Source organism: Rhinopithecus bieti, unplaced genomic scaffold (assembly GCF_001698545.2).
Source record: "Rhinopithecus bieti isolate Rb0 unplaced genomic scaffold, ASM169854v2 scaffold_7509, whole genome shotgun sequence".
NCBI classification, from domain to species: Eukaryota; Metazoa; Chordata; class Mammalia; order Primates; family Cercopithecidae; genus Rhinopithecus; species Rhinopithecus bieti.
The window spans coordinates 225,443-239,604 of record NW_016805750.1 but is presented as its reverse complement, the minus strand read 5'-3'; the positions used below and the strand labels follow the sequence as shown (position 1 = coordinate 239,604).

At 44.6% G+C, this 14,162-nt stretch overlaps 1 long non-coding RNA gene across 1 annotated transcript in view; it reads left to right on the top strand.

The window, feature by feature from the left end:
* Positions 1-13,801, top strand: part of LOC108530591 (uncharacterized) — a 25,470-nt gene extending 11,669 nt beyond the window's left edge. Inside the window, exon 5 of the long non-coding RNA XR_001885887.1 lies at positions 13,624-13,801. This is a non-coding gene — a long non-coding RNA (uncharacterized LOC108530591). The remainder of the gene's footprint in view (positions 1-13,623) is intronic.
* The last annotated feature ends 361 nt before the right edge of the window (positions 13,802-14,162 follow it).

The following is a 14,162-nucleotide window of genomic DNA, read 5'->3' as shown; positions in this document are numbered from 1 at the left end:
AAAAAAAAAAAAAAAAAAAAAAAAAAAAAAAAAAAAAAAAACAAACCTTCCCTGCCCTCAAAACCCTAAGAATAAATTTCAGTCTTTTTTTTTTTGTCAATACTACTCAGGGACCAACATGGTACCTGCTACACCCGAGGCATTTGATTAATCTGTGTTGAGTGAATAAAAGAATCTATCTACTGTCATCATAGCTAACATCATCATATCTAATGTTGATTCTAAGAAGACTAATATTATGTATTGATATCTACAGTACTCAGATGTGTTAGTAGGAAATAACATCATTAACGTAATCCGAGAGCATGAATTTAATTCTCCCACTAATATACTCTTCAGTCAATAGAGTGCATCCTCTTTATGGCTCTGTCCCTACTGTATGGAATGCCTGGAATGAAAGGCAGTAGTTTAAGGAGTCTGGCTCTGCAGCTCCCTTCTTTAAATATAGATGGTTTATCTGCCATGGTGGGGGTCTCCTGGAAGTTCTCTCCCCCAGAAAGCAGGCAGTCATCAATGTAGTATTTATTCATCACCACTAAATGGCAGGATTTGTGTTAAGAAACTGAGTGAACAAAACAGACATGGTCATTGCCTTGCAGAGTTTACAATCTGATGGGGGAGGTGGGAATTAAAAAGTCAAATCCTTAACATGAGTTATGACTAAGTGTTTCAAAGACTAAGAAGAGAGAAAAAAAGAGGAAGAGGAGGCCAATTTTTCATTCGGGGATGAGGGAAGACCTCTCTGAATATGTTGCTTTTAGGGAGACTGTCCCTGACATTTAAATCTGAATGAATGAATGATTTTGACATGTTGACTGTGTTATAAACAGATCATCCCAAAGATGCTTTGCATCTAGTAAAATACTCAATACATATTAGCAATGACTGGGATACAGACTTTTACAGTCATCTTCTCCTGGCCTTATCAACATGCTGTAGGCTCATGAGTAGACTTACTGGGTATTGCTTTCCCAAGGTACAGATTTATAAATGAATTGGCTGAGACATGAACCTAATTTTCCTTATGACTACATCGGTGCTCATTTCTCCAAAGCTATTTTGGAGTGGAGCATGCAGTTATTGGAGTCTGTGCATTATCTTCATGAGCATGTAAAGTGCTTTGCGGGGGAACTCTTCCTATACCTCCGTCAAAGCAGTCAAGCCCTAGTGCCAAGCTCGGGGGTGCTTCACGTGCACCTTGCTAAATTCAAGGACATTGGTCCATTCAGGAAGCATACGGAGTTGGGCGTGACATGCCTCTTTCTTCTCCCCTCTGACTCTGTCATTTCTTAAAGACTGTCATGAAACTAATGACAGGATGAGGCAAGAAATCACATTACACTTTATAAGAGGCTAATTAGGTAAATATGTTAAAAAGTGTTCCCCGTGGTGCTGTTTCATGGTTGCGCTGTTGGTAATAAGCACTTACCTTCAGAATGTCAGGATATCAAAAGCAGAGCGGCTTGCCTTGCTGGGTTCTGCTGCGCAGATGAAACGAGTGAAGTGGAGTCTTGGGAGCACGCTCCACTAGCAGAGTGCGAGTCCTTTGAAGGGATACTTTAGTCTACTAGTATATATACTTTGGTCCTGGCTGATCCTTTGAGCATTCAAGCAGATGTATAAGCTCTTCAAGAGATCCCTCCAGCCTCCAGTGTAGTTTCCTTTGCCTACATAAGATGTTTATGGGCTGGTGCTGGGGGGTGGTGGGGAGTCCAGGTGAGAAGCTTTTGGAGGTTGAGGTGGGCTTCTGGACCCACTCTGAATCAGCACATCCATCCGTGAACAGCAGGCCCTAGACAGATATTGGTCATGCTGAGATTCAAAGTGGGGAGATGAAGTCTTCCCAAAAAGAAAAACATGTGGCACCATTTGCCTTTGGTGTGCTTCAGGCTGAAAACCTAACCAGCCATGCTGTCAGTTCTGGGTGAGCAGACTATACCAGGGGAAGACCAGAAATGAGAGTGAGAAAGTTCCTAGAGCACATCTGGGTTCTGGACACACAGGGAGAATGATCAGAACCATCCCTGGCTCATCTTTGTGGCCTGTTAGGGTTCCTACCCTGCAAACAACAGTGTCTGACTAATGTACGTTAAAAGGGATTTATGGAACGTATGATGCAGGCTGAAGAAGTGGGTTTGGGAATGAGAAGCACTGGGAAGCTCAAGATGCCCAAGGATGGGGAATCTTAGTCCCCTCCATGTGGCTGGCAACATGTGGCCACTGCTGCCACTGCAGAGGACAACTCGAGTGATTCTGGATTCTAAGTACCCAAAGTCCTGGAGGAACCATCTGAGTAGGGGACTTGGGCCACAGACTCATTCCCACAGAGTAAGGAGCTGTCCCCTTTGACTCTCTTCAGTGAGAGACAAGATCCTGGGAGATTTGCCTCAAGGAGATGACATGAAAACAGTAGGTCACCAAATGAAATCCAGCTGCTTTTAGAAGGGGAAATGAACACTAGGCAGCCAGAAAGTGATAAAGGACAAGTATGCCTGGGTGGGGGCAGAGTCTTGGGCCTCAGGGACCCTGGCACTGAGTGGGAACCTGGTCTGTGCTCGGATGTCCTGCTGAAACTCAGCCAGCTCTCTGCTCAGCCAGGCACTCCTGTGCTGTCCAATAGAGTGGCCACCAGCCACATGTACTGATATAAATGTAAATAAATTAAAAGTGTATAGAATTAAACGTTCAGTTCCTCAGTTGCACCTGCCACATTCAACTGCTCACGGGTCTTACATGGCTAGTGGCTGCCAGATGGACTGATATGGATACCAAGTATTTCTGCCATTTTGAAGTGTTTTATGAGATAGCTATAGAGGTTCAGTAGCCAACCAGGCCTTTCTCCTTATCTCCCTCTTATATGACATCAACTCCAAGGCCATTTTATCCTATGTTTGTCTATGGAAAGAGACTGGGCATCAGATGTGGAAATGAGAAATGAGATTTACGTATTTTGCCTTTTTCTGTTTTTGTTGGTGGGTGATATGACAACGTGGGTAAATGCAGAAGTCACAATATAATTAAATTAAGATTAACTGTGAACAGGGAATGAAATAGAAGACGTACAAAAAGTAAAGGATGGATTTACTGGGTTGGTATGACAGTGGAGGTTTTCTTTTCATTTGATTTTTATTATTGCTAATAAAGCGATTGGGTCTCAAATATGCTTTTGCTTAAAGAAGAGTTGGTTATTTAGGCATAAATGAGGTTTTCAGTGTCTTTTGTAGGTAACAATGATTCTTCATCTCATTTTTTTAGGGTCATAGCTTAAAAGATTTCCATGAGCTCATTTGCTCCTCAGATACTCTTCTGTAAGCCAATACAGGGCCAAGATTTTAATACTAATCTTTCTAGAACTAAATAAGATACACATTTTAAAAAACGATTTTCAATTCAAATGCAAGGAAACTGAGGCTGAGGATGGCTGAATGACCTGCTCTCTGAAATCAGCCACACAACTAGTGAGGAGTGAGGCTTGAATGGGAACTTCCCACTTCTGGCTTCTGATTTGGTGCTTAATCCTGTTGCTGTTTGCTATAATGTCCTGCTCTTCACTATGGTAGATTCTCTCTGTATGTTCAGGTTTTCTTTGCCCCCATCTTAAGGTGTTGGGTTGCTGAATATCATCACACTACCAGGCTGAGCTATGGAGGTGATAGACGTAATGCGAGCTGACCCCAGTGAGTCTGAGCTGTCAGTTTAAGTGCGGGACTGACAGGGCAGGATCACAGGTGCTTGGTCTGGAAGGCAAGAGCCTTGAGGGTGGAGAGGAAGTGGGTCTGCTGGACAGAGGCTTTCTTTACCTCGGCCTGTCTGATGGGGCTAATACCTCTTGCTCCAAACTCTTACAAGGTTGTTGTGGAGTAAAACCGGATAATGCCATGAAAGCCCTTTAGCAAAACTGAAAGTACAAGGCACAAACACAAAGCATGATTATTATAAGGAATGCTGGAGGAGGAGAGGAAAGTATTCTTGCAAACTTACGCCCTGTTTCTGGAAATAAAACACAAAATACTCTTCTGGGGATGGTGACTGAGAAATGGCACTGTGTGGATACCAGCTTCATTTGCTGATTTGTTCAACATAACATGCAGCCAGTGACCTCAGCCCATGTCTTGATGGTATGTTGCTGGAAGGCAAGGGCGCTGCTGCATGCAGGCTGCACACAAGAAGATGCGTGAGTGTGCACACACACATGCACACACACAGTGGGCTCACTTGTCAGGTTAGCAGCACCAGAAAAGGTCTTTCAAAAGGGAATCCATTTTAAAATGGAACAATATTTCACAATAAGTGTAACAAAAAAGATTTGATTAAACACTTGTGGGAGAGAGGGCCTCAGGAAGAATAGCCAATAGATGCTAGACTTAATACCTAGGGATGGGGTGATCTGTGCAGCAAACCACCATGGCACACATTTGCATATGTAACAAACCTGCACGTCCTGCACATGTATCTCTGAATTTCAAATATATGTTGGAAAAAAAACCCACTTGTTTATTTTATCTTATGTTTAAAACAATCTGTTTTAGTTGCAATCGTGTACTACAGAACAAATCAATTTTTCTGAAAGTCTTATTAACAGCTACCTAACTCCTACTACAGTCCTAAGAGGATCTCCTCAGCCAAAATGTTTGAAGACTTTTCCATTTTTTCCAAGAGCTTCTGCAGGCATATTTTGTTTTGTTTCTGAAGCTTGCGTCTGGTCAAATCATTGCTTTGTGGTTTTTTGCTTCTGCACTAACTACCCTAACTCTGCGTTATCCTCATTTGTCAGTGAGTTGAGTGGGATTCAAGGCATTTCCCTTGTCACTTTCACTGACTTTGCAAATCTTATAGAAGGTGCAAGGTTTTTCCAATTTCATTTGGCAACTGATTTGCATTCATTTGAGTTGTATCGGCAGGCAGCTGCCACGTTTTATAATCCAGGAAGTTATACAAGAAGTCCCTGGTCCCTGACTGATGTAGCTGCTCTGGGGTGGGAGCTTTTTTTTTTTTTTTTTTTTGAGACAAGAGTCTCGCTCAGTCTCCCAGGCTGGCTTGCAGCGGTGCGATCTTGGCTCACTGTAAACTCCGCCTCCCGGGTTCTCGCCATTCTCCCGAGCAGCCGGGGTGTGAGCTTCTAAGTGGGGACAGAAGATCAAGGAGGGCCAGTCTTAAAAGAGGGCAGGTTGTTAAAGAATAGATTATTTGTTTCCATCTGGAACCATGTAACCACATCGATGCAGACAACAGTCAGGAACATGTGCCTTCTGTGCTTAGTCCCTGGATGCACCCAATGGGAGGGCGTTGCCAAGCACATCGTCATGGTTATTGTCAGGATCAGCAAGCTCCTGAGTGTGACTGAAAATAATCTCATTTCTCCTCTGTGATTTTGGACAAATCCTTTTTTTTCTCTGGCCTCCTGTGTAATGTTTTAACTTCAGTCCTGCTCTGTCGTCTCAATGCTCCAGCATCTCTCTATAAAACCTTGTGGGCAGCCAGCTTTGACCCAGGCCACAGTAACCTGATCCCAGGTTAGGGATGTGGGCCAAAGAGGAGCACTGCCATGATGAAGATAACCTTCGGGCCTGCAGCCCATGGCCACACATCACCGTATGTGGCAGGGGACGTGGGAGAACATATGGGAGCTGTGACATGGCCATTCTGGGTATTTGCTTCTACAAAGAGCCAAGGGGATGATCAGAAACACTTCATCTGGTACAGTCTGAAGGGACTGCAAGTAATTCAGAAAACTTGACTGGGAGGGGCTGGGGAATTCAGTGAGTAGACACTGGACTTGTTTTCTGCGGTGGTGGTGAAATATTTGCAACAAAAATGGATCATTTGAACCATTTTTCGTGTTTAAGTGTACACTTCTATGGCATTAAGTGCACTCACATTGTTGTACAAGCACCGGTATTACCCATCTATAGAACCTTTTCATCATCCCAACTGGAAGTCCATGCCATTGAACAATAGCTCCTTATTTCCTTGCCCCCAGGCCCTGGCAACCACCCCATTCCTTTCTGTGTTTTTGATTACACTATTTAGGTAGGTCAGGTGAATGGAATGATACAGTATTTTTCTGTGTCTGACATTTCACTTCGTATAATGTTTTCTAGGCTCATCCATTTTGTAGCAGGTGTTGAAATTTCATTCCTGTTTTAGGCTGAATAATATTCTATCGTATTCATGTACTACATTCTGATTATCCATTCTTCCATTAATCTGGGCTATTTCCACCTTTTGCCTGCAATGAATAATGCTGCTGTAAACACCGGTGTGCAAACACAGGTTCGAGTCTCTGCTTTCAGTTCTCTTGAGTTGGGCTTGGTTTTGTCAAGCTTAAATCCTAAACTATGTCTGCCTTCTTTCATTCAAAAATGCCTTTTAAAAAATTAAATGTAGAGTGACAGTTATCTGATCCTTTTCTTTAAAAAATATTTTTTAGAGTCAGAAAATTAGAGATCATTAAAGACTTGAGAGTTTGGAAAAACTGCTTTCATATATCTTGAGGAATAAGAAAGAAACTCAGTGTTCCGAGGCTTCAGAGGGAAGAAGAAACAAGACTTTTAGGAGCCAGTTTTCAGCTTAAGATAAGGTGGAGCTTTTTAGGAATGAGTGTTACCCAACAAGGCCTTAATTGGTGGGGTCATGAAGAGCCCATCACAGCCTGCGTGGGGTGGGAGCTTCCAGGACTAGTGTTCAGAGAATGTTATCCCCTCTCCCTCCTTTATCTCTCCCTTTCCAGAAATAGTTCCCGCTCACGACAGTCCATTTTGTACTTGATTACATATTCTGCTCTGTGGTGCCCTAATTACTCAATGTGTGTGAATCTTGACTCCCCAATATTTGCAGGGCTTATTACATGCCTTCATTGTAAATCCTGTGAGCCCAGTCAATTTATGGAAATGTCACATTGAAGATAAACTGGAAATATTATCTGAGAAAGATAGAGAGATAGAATGAGAGGAAAAAAGAGAAATAGGGAGATATTAATATATAGCCATATTCATCATCTATTGAGAGAGAGAGAGAACAGAGATAGAGATAGAGACACAGATAGTTTTAGGTTAAACTGAAGGTGAAATTCTAACCTAAAGCTCTTTTTAAAAAATGGGACTAGTCCTGTTTCCTCTTTCTTCTTCTAGGTACCTCTGTCCTACCCATTTTCTTTTATTCCCCCTTTTTTAGAGAAGCAGAGCTGGTAATTATTCACCTGTGATATTGGGGATTGTTATTAGTTCAAGTGGCTGCTTGCTAATCCTTTAGGGAGTGCTTGTGTTAGGGGAGATTGCGCATATAAGGCTCTCTAAATGATGTGGAGAACTCCCCCATGTACCCTGTTAGCAAGGAGAGGGCCTGTTTTGGAGGGCTGCCAGTGAAACATTTCAAAGGTTGGCAAATGATGTCTTAGAAATAATGCAAAAAATGCACTGAGTTTTCCTAGCCTGAGATGGAAACAGTCCCCTCTCTGCAAGGCAGCCCAGTGGTTTATAATAATCACCTATGGAAAAATTGTATTTTCAAGCCCCCAATTAATTTCGTACTCACTGGAGATGATAAAAGGACTGTCAGCCAGGAAATAAAAATAGCCTAGTGGAGTGCGTGTGTGTGTGTGTGTGTGTGTGTGTGTGTGTGTGTTTTAACAGAAGATTCATGTTGTTGCTTTTGCTGGTTTCAAAACAACAGAAAGCCCTGGCTGTGGGCCAGGGATTATGGGCAGGAGTGTGGCACTGGCAACAATAATAAGGAAGGAATAGGCGCTCATTTGTAAGTTTGATGTGTGGACTGATCGGGAGTGTAATGAACAGGCTCCCTTTAGGCTGTCTGTGGGAGCCGCGCGGAGGCAGGAGATGGATGACCGTGGTTAGTGGCTGCGAAGATGCTAATGCCCCGCAGGCCACGCCGGAGGGTGCCGCGTCCCTTGGAATCAGAAGATCTTGGCCTCTGCTCTCTGTTTTCTGGCCTCTTTGTTTTTCTCTGGCTTGTCTGCACAGTCCATGAAACTTCCCTCACATTCTCTGCCTTATTTTAAGTTCTCTCGCAAAGCAGACCCTGAAACAACAATATGGGTGGAGGTAGCCTCCGGGGAAGTACGACGAGGGAGTGGGACAGTGAGACATGGAGGAAAGAAAGACAAAAAAGGGTATGTTGGTCACCAGGTAACCGCTGCTGGGCAACAGGAGCTCGGTCTTTCTGGGCGCACTGATTCCACTGAAGGAGGTGAGGCCCAGGGCAGGCTGCGGTGCAGCTGGAGAGCAGGGCGAAGCGGATCTTCCAAGAGGAGGACGGGCAAGAGGTCGGAAAGTGGGGCTAGGGTTGTGCGGGGTCTGCTTCTAGCTCCTGCCAGAGGCCCCACAGCTTCTTTGCCCGCCATTTCTATGAAGCACCTCTTTCATCATGCATATCTCAGTTTTCACTAACTTAAGTGAATGAGAAGAACAGAAATACGACATGAACAAACATTCTTTATGTTTATAATGTCATTTTAATTCCCTAGGAGAGGCAGTGTTTAACACCACGCCTATCATACACCCGGCCCTCAACAAATGGCAGCCACTATTATTTATAATGATGACTACTTCATCCCTGGTCCTATCTGACCTTGTCTCTCACCTTACCCCTGAAACGGACTGGAAATAAAAATCTTTTTATTTCCTGACAGCCAGGAAATGAAAATAGTTTTCTTGGGACTGTCTCAAACACCCGAAACTCAATAAAAATGAATTTCTCATCTAAGATACCTGCGTATTTGGCATGAATAATCACCACATATCCAGTATTCATGTCAGAAGCCAAAGAGCATCCCTAATTCTTTCTCCTTTCCCACAACCAAGAAAAGAAAATAAAATCTCGGGACTCCAATGCACTCTGCCACAAGGAAAAATTAGCTGAAAGCTGAGTCATGCACGAAGCTGCCTTTTCTTTTCTTCCTAAGCAGAGAGCTACAGATAAAAGGCTAACTATCAATATCTCTACTCTGCGTTCACCTTGTCTGTGTAAAGTGCCGATTTACTGAGTGCGGGAAGGATGCATGATTGACTGTTTCCCCACCTATTCCTTTTCCCTTGCAACATGTGGATCCAGTAATGTGACCATGCTCTCCCTCTTTTCGCTCCAACCCACTTTTCCTTTTTAAATATTGAAGCCCTCAAAGTCAACTCTGGAGAAGGGCACAGACTACAGGATGTTTCTGGGGTCCCCTAGTCCTTTCTTCCAGGCATGTTCTTAACCTTGACAAAATAAACTTTGAGTTGATTGAGACTTGCCTCAGATATTTGTTGGTTTCCACAGCCAATCAATCAAAACGTTTGGTAAATTCACCCTCACCAGTGTTTCCCAAGGCCATCTGTTTCATTTCCCCGACGATCCGGGGCCACACTTTACCATTTCCCACAAATACAGCAATGATGTCTAACAAGACCCCCAACCACCTGCCACGCCCCTTTTGATCTGGTGGTTTTTCAAGCTTTCCATTGAGACAGTAGTTAGTATCATTGCTCAGATAAAATCTTATGTGAAACTCCAGTATATGAGGCCCACAAAAGTGAAGCGCTCTGGTTTAAGAAAATGGGGAGCAGAGGCGACTAGAGCCCTCCCATCCAGCCTCCCCGTGTACACCCTGGCCCTGTCCAACCCATAGCCCAGAAGATGACACATGAACACAGAGGTGAGGAAGCGAGGCGTTGAACCATGGAGACATCCAGTGGGGACAGCATTCCAGGAAGAGTCAGTGGCCAGAGCACAGGCCCTGAGGAGCAGCTGGAGGCCAGTGTGGTAGAGCCAGCCAGGCAGGAGAGAGCCCTGGGAGAGCCCCGGGAGACCCGGAAGAGAGACACGTAGGCTGGGTCCCATAGGTCATCTTGGCCACTGGTTGGGGGGTGGGGGGCTTTGACTTTTACTCCAGAGAGGTGGGGATCTTTGGAGGGTGTGAGCACAACAGTGACCTGGGGGTCCTTGTGGTGGATGATAGACTGCAGTGAGGTAAAGGTGGGAACAGGACATCCACGAGGAAGCTGATGCAATAATTCAGTTAAGAGATGATAGTGACTTGGAGCAGGGTCGTGGCAGTGCAGTGGCGAGAGGAGCTCAGATTCTATGTGCATTCTGGAAGTAGGAGCCACAGTGTTTGTTAAAGGATTGAATGTGGCTGTGAGGGAAAGACACATGTTTAGAACAGCACATTTTTCTTTTTGGCCTAAATACCTGAAAGGAGGACTTCCCATCAGCTGAGAAGCAGCAGCTGTGGGTAGAGCAGGCTTTAGGGATATGCTGGTAACTTCATCACAGGCGTATTTTCCATAATATTCTATTGACATTATCTCAGATTTTTTCATTTTGCATAAAAATTTGATAATTGATTATCAAGTTCCAACAATCAGATAGATTAAGGGAGAAAGAAATCACTTTACAGAAAAGTTTAGACTCAGGATTGATTATAATAGTAAAGTTGGAAACCCTCATAGCATATGTAAAACGTAAATTCACTTAACATAAAATTTCAGAAACACATTTATTACAGAAAGGTCAGCCGGAGAATGTGCCGATGAGGCCGAGTGACACAAAGTGAGAACTGGACCTTCATAGCATCAGCACACAATGGCCTTGGGTGGCATCTTGGGAGCCCTTCTCCTCAGGACCTTTCTGCCCCATGCTCAGCATGGCGATGTGTGCCAGCCAGTGCAGCAAGGAGCTCTACTCAGGGGCTCGGTAGGGGGAGGCTCACGTGGCCTGGATGGCTGGCAGTGGGACATGTGTACTTATACCAAACCTACAAATATTCATGTTTTCAAGCAACCGTGGAATAGTTGTGTTATATTTATAGCATAACACAGTCAGTGCCTGATACATAAGCACAGCAAGGTGCTCCACACGTGAGAATGAAGACATGCTATGAAGGGTGCAGGCAGAGAGAATTCTTAGCCCATGCTGATCTCATCTGCCTTCCATCCTTGGCCACAGCCCTGAGTGGTCTTTAGAGAGAGCCACCCACCACACCAGACCTGAGTGGTCTTTAGATAGAACCACTCATCACACTGTTTCATGCTCCTGCTCAGCTGGGTCATTATGTATCTTTCTCTGGTTGTCTTTGCAACTAACTGTACCTGTTACTTTCAGCAGTAAGTCACTTGAAACCTAACTTCCTCAACCTTGCTCAAAGGAGGGCCACCCGAGGCTGTGCAACAGTTCCTGTGTCTCCAAGGACCCAGGCTCTTTTTACAGTTCCGTTCTTCCATTCTTAACCAGGTCGGGTTTCATTTTTAAGTAGATCATCTCATATTTGCAGGGTGGCAGCTGAGATGGGAGCCCTGGGTTTTTTCCATCTCCCAGGATAGAAGTCAAGAAAGACGTGGCAATAAAGGAGAGTTTATTACCTTGTGAGCTGGGGAGCCAGAGTGAAACAGGAAAAAAGAGCAGCGGACCCCAAGGAGAGTGTGTAGTTCAGCCTTATAGGGTCTTTTATAGGGAAGGGTTATGTCAGGGTGTTTGTCCTGTGCTTGCACAGTGGCTCCACACGTTTCTTTATGCATTGCATGTAGTATTAGCATTTTAAATCTCCACCCCGGGCATGAATTTTAGTATCTAGATGAGGAAAGAGTAACTTCAGGCTGGAGCTGAAGTCTGACTGCACACGTGGTACTTGAGGAAAGCCCTTAGCCCCCGATAGAAATTTGCTGTCAATAGGTTCCTAGGACTTTTGTTACTGGTTGCCTGAGGGTTAGATAAGCCAGAGCTTGAGTGAGGGGCTTTTATCCTTTAACATCAGCCCGTGTCAAAATAGGAAATCAGCCATTGCCTGTCTCAGCTGCACTTTCCGCAAATGCATGCTTACTCCATGCAGCAGAAGGGAGAAGAGACAAGGGAAAATGGGAAGCACACACATTGGTTTTTGTTGTTGTTGTTGTTAGAAAAGATTTTCCCAGAAAGCTAGAAGCAGACTTCCTTTTAGGTCTCTTTAGTGTCTAGGTCATATGACCAGCTCTCTTGAAATGGTGGCTGGGAAAAGAATTATTTTTTAGCACATCCTATTTCTGCTTCTAGCAAAACCGGAATTCTATTGGCAAGTGAAACATGAGAATGTGTGTTGTGTGGGCAACGCACAGATTTGTTATACCAACTACACCATAAAACCCACGGCTGCTGGGTCTGTGACCTGGACTTTGTCTCTACTGAGGACCTCTGAGTGCCATAGAAGAGAACTAAGCAATGACCGACTGCTTGATTCCAGCGGGAGTGGTTACTGGGAGCCAGGGCTTCTGTCTAAGGTGACAAATCCAGAGAAGTTCGTTCCTTTGATTTCTGGTAGTTTCACTAAGAACCAGACCTTCACCTTGAGATGAAATCACTGTACTTTTGTCAAAGAGTGCTGTATGGCTGGTTAAAGGGCTCCTTTTAGCTGCCAGGACTCATCATCAAGCTATCCTTGACAAATTTTAATTTTAGTAAAAGTAATTGGCCTAATATGAATCAGACTGATGGCTAGGTTTCAGAACAGCCTCTAATAATTCATAATGTCCGTGCCACCCAGGGGACTCAAGATGACATTGCCAAAGATAATTATTACAGAATGTAGGAGCTGATGGCGAGGGGTAATTAAACGTCTTGTTCATGTATAGTCCCTGCTTCGAGGAAAGAGATAAGGAGCTCCCAAGAGAGGTTACAGGTTTCTGGGAAAAGTAACTTTCCTTAGCAGTTTAGGATGACTTCAGGATTTTAACCTAATTCAACAAGAGAGGTGTAAATATCCAAATAGCAGGGGAGAAACTTACAGATTAATTAGAAGAAAAAGACTAATGTGAGAAATCTACCTTATTGAAAGCACAGCTTTGGAGAGAGATGGGCCTGAACTCAGATTCTAATCCTGATGCTAGTTTTGAGAACTTAGGCAACTTTTTTTAACCCCTTGCAGTTGGTTCCCTAGTCAGAAATTGAAGGCAATAATAGTTATATTCACAGATATCTGAACTGTATTAACTAAGAGTTAATATGAAATAATGAATGCAAAGTACATAAGCCAGAGCTTGGCAAGTGTACATGAACCTTGGCAGAGCATGTTGGTGGGTGGGCCGGGGCTCAGGCCGCCAAGGTTGCCCTTGCTCCTCCTCCTCCCACCTATGGCATCTGCTACATGCATTGAATGCCAGGGGTATTTTGTTTCATAACTGGGAGGCTGGGAGGAGACGTTGGTGCGTTGGAACAGGCTGGCAAGGATAAACAAGGCACAGCATCTCACATGCCCTGCCCAGCCCTTGGCCCATGGTATAGGGGTGGGGACCAGAAGCCAGCCATATATTTTATGAGTTGGGCCCCAAAGCCACTCTGCTAGTGTTTTCAGGCCATGAGAGAGTGGCATGGGCTGGGGACAGGGTTCTTCCATCCTGTGCCACCTCCAGCACATCCGGGAGCTTTGGGATGTTTGGAGGCGGTGCACCATGCACAGGCATTGATGGGAGTGGTTGGCCATGGCAGGCAGAGTCAGGCCCACACTGCTTGGTGATGGAGCTAGACCAGGTCTGTGGCTCATGAGACTGTCTTTGTGGGGCTCAGAAACACCGGGAGGGGATACTGGGAGACCTATGCTCCTCTCTCAGCAGGTGACTTGAACCGAAGTCTAATTGAGACTTCTATTCCTATCCACAGCCTGGAGCAGATAGATGGCATTGGGATTGTACCTCACGCCAACCACAATGTGATTCAGCCTCAGAATGAGAGAGTTGTAGCTTCCGAATGAGAAAGTCCCTGTGCAAGTTACCACTGCAGCATCCGGCACGTAGCAGTTGCTCAACAAATACCATCAGCCTTAAGGGTCATGTTTCCAGTTTCAGGAAGGGTAAAGAATATTATGTCTTAGAAAACTCAGGAAAATGTCTATTCATTTGTCTGTTCATTCAACAAGAATGTATTGAGTGCCTACACCTACTTTGTGTGTGTGTGTGTGTGAGTGTGTGTGTGCATACAAATGTACAGACCATCCAAATCCTGGTCAAGAGGAGGCATGGGTGAACAGGGTGAGCCCTGCATCTGGGAGTGTGAATCCCAATGGAACAGACCTGCATGTGCATCAGCAGGTGCAACCCAGGCAAAGACTGCTAAAGTTGTGACAAGGATGAACCAAGCAAAGTGAGAGCATGGGAGAGGTATGCATGGTGTAGAAACTGGGGACTCCAAGGGGCAAGGGT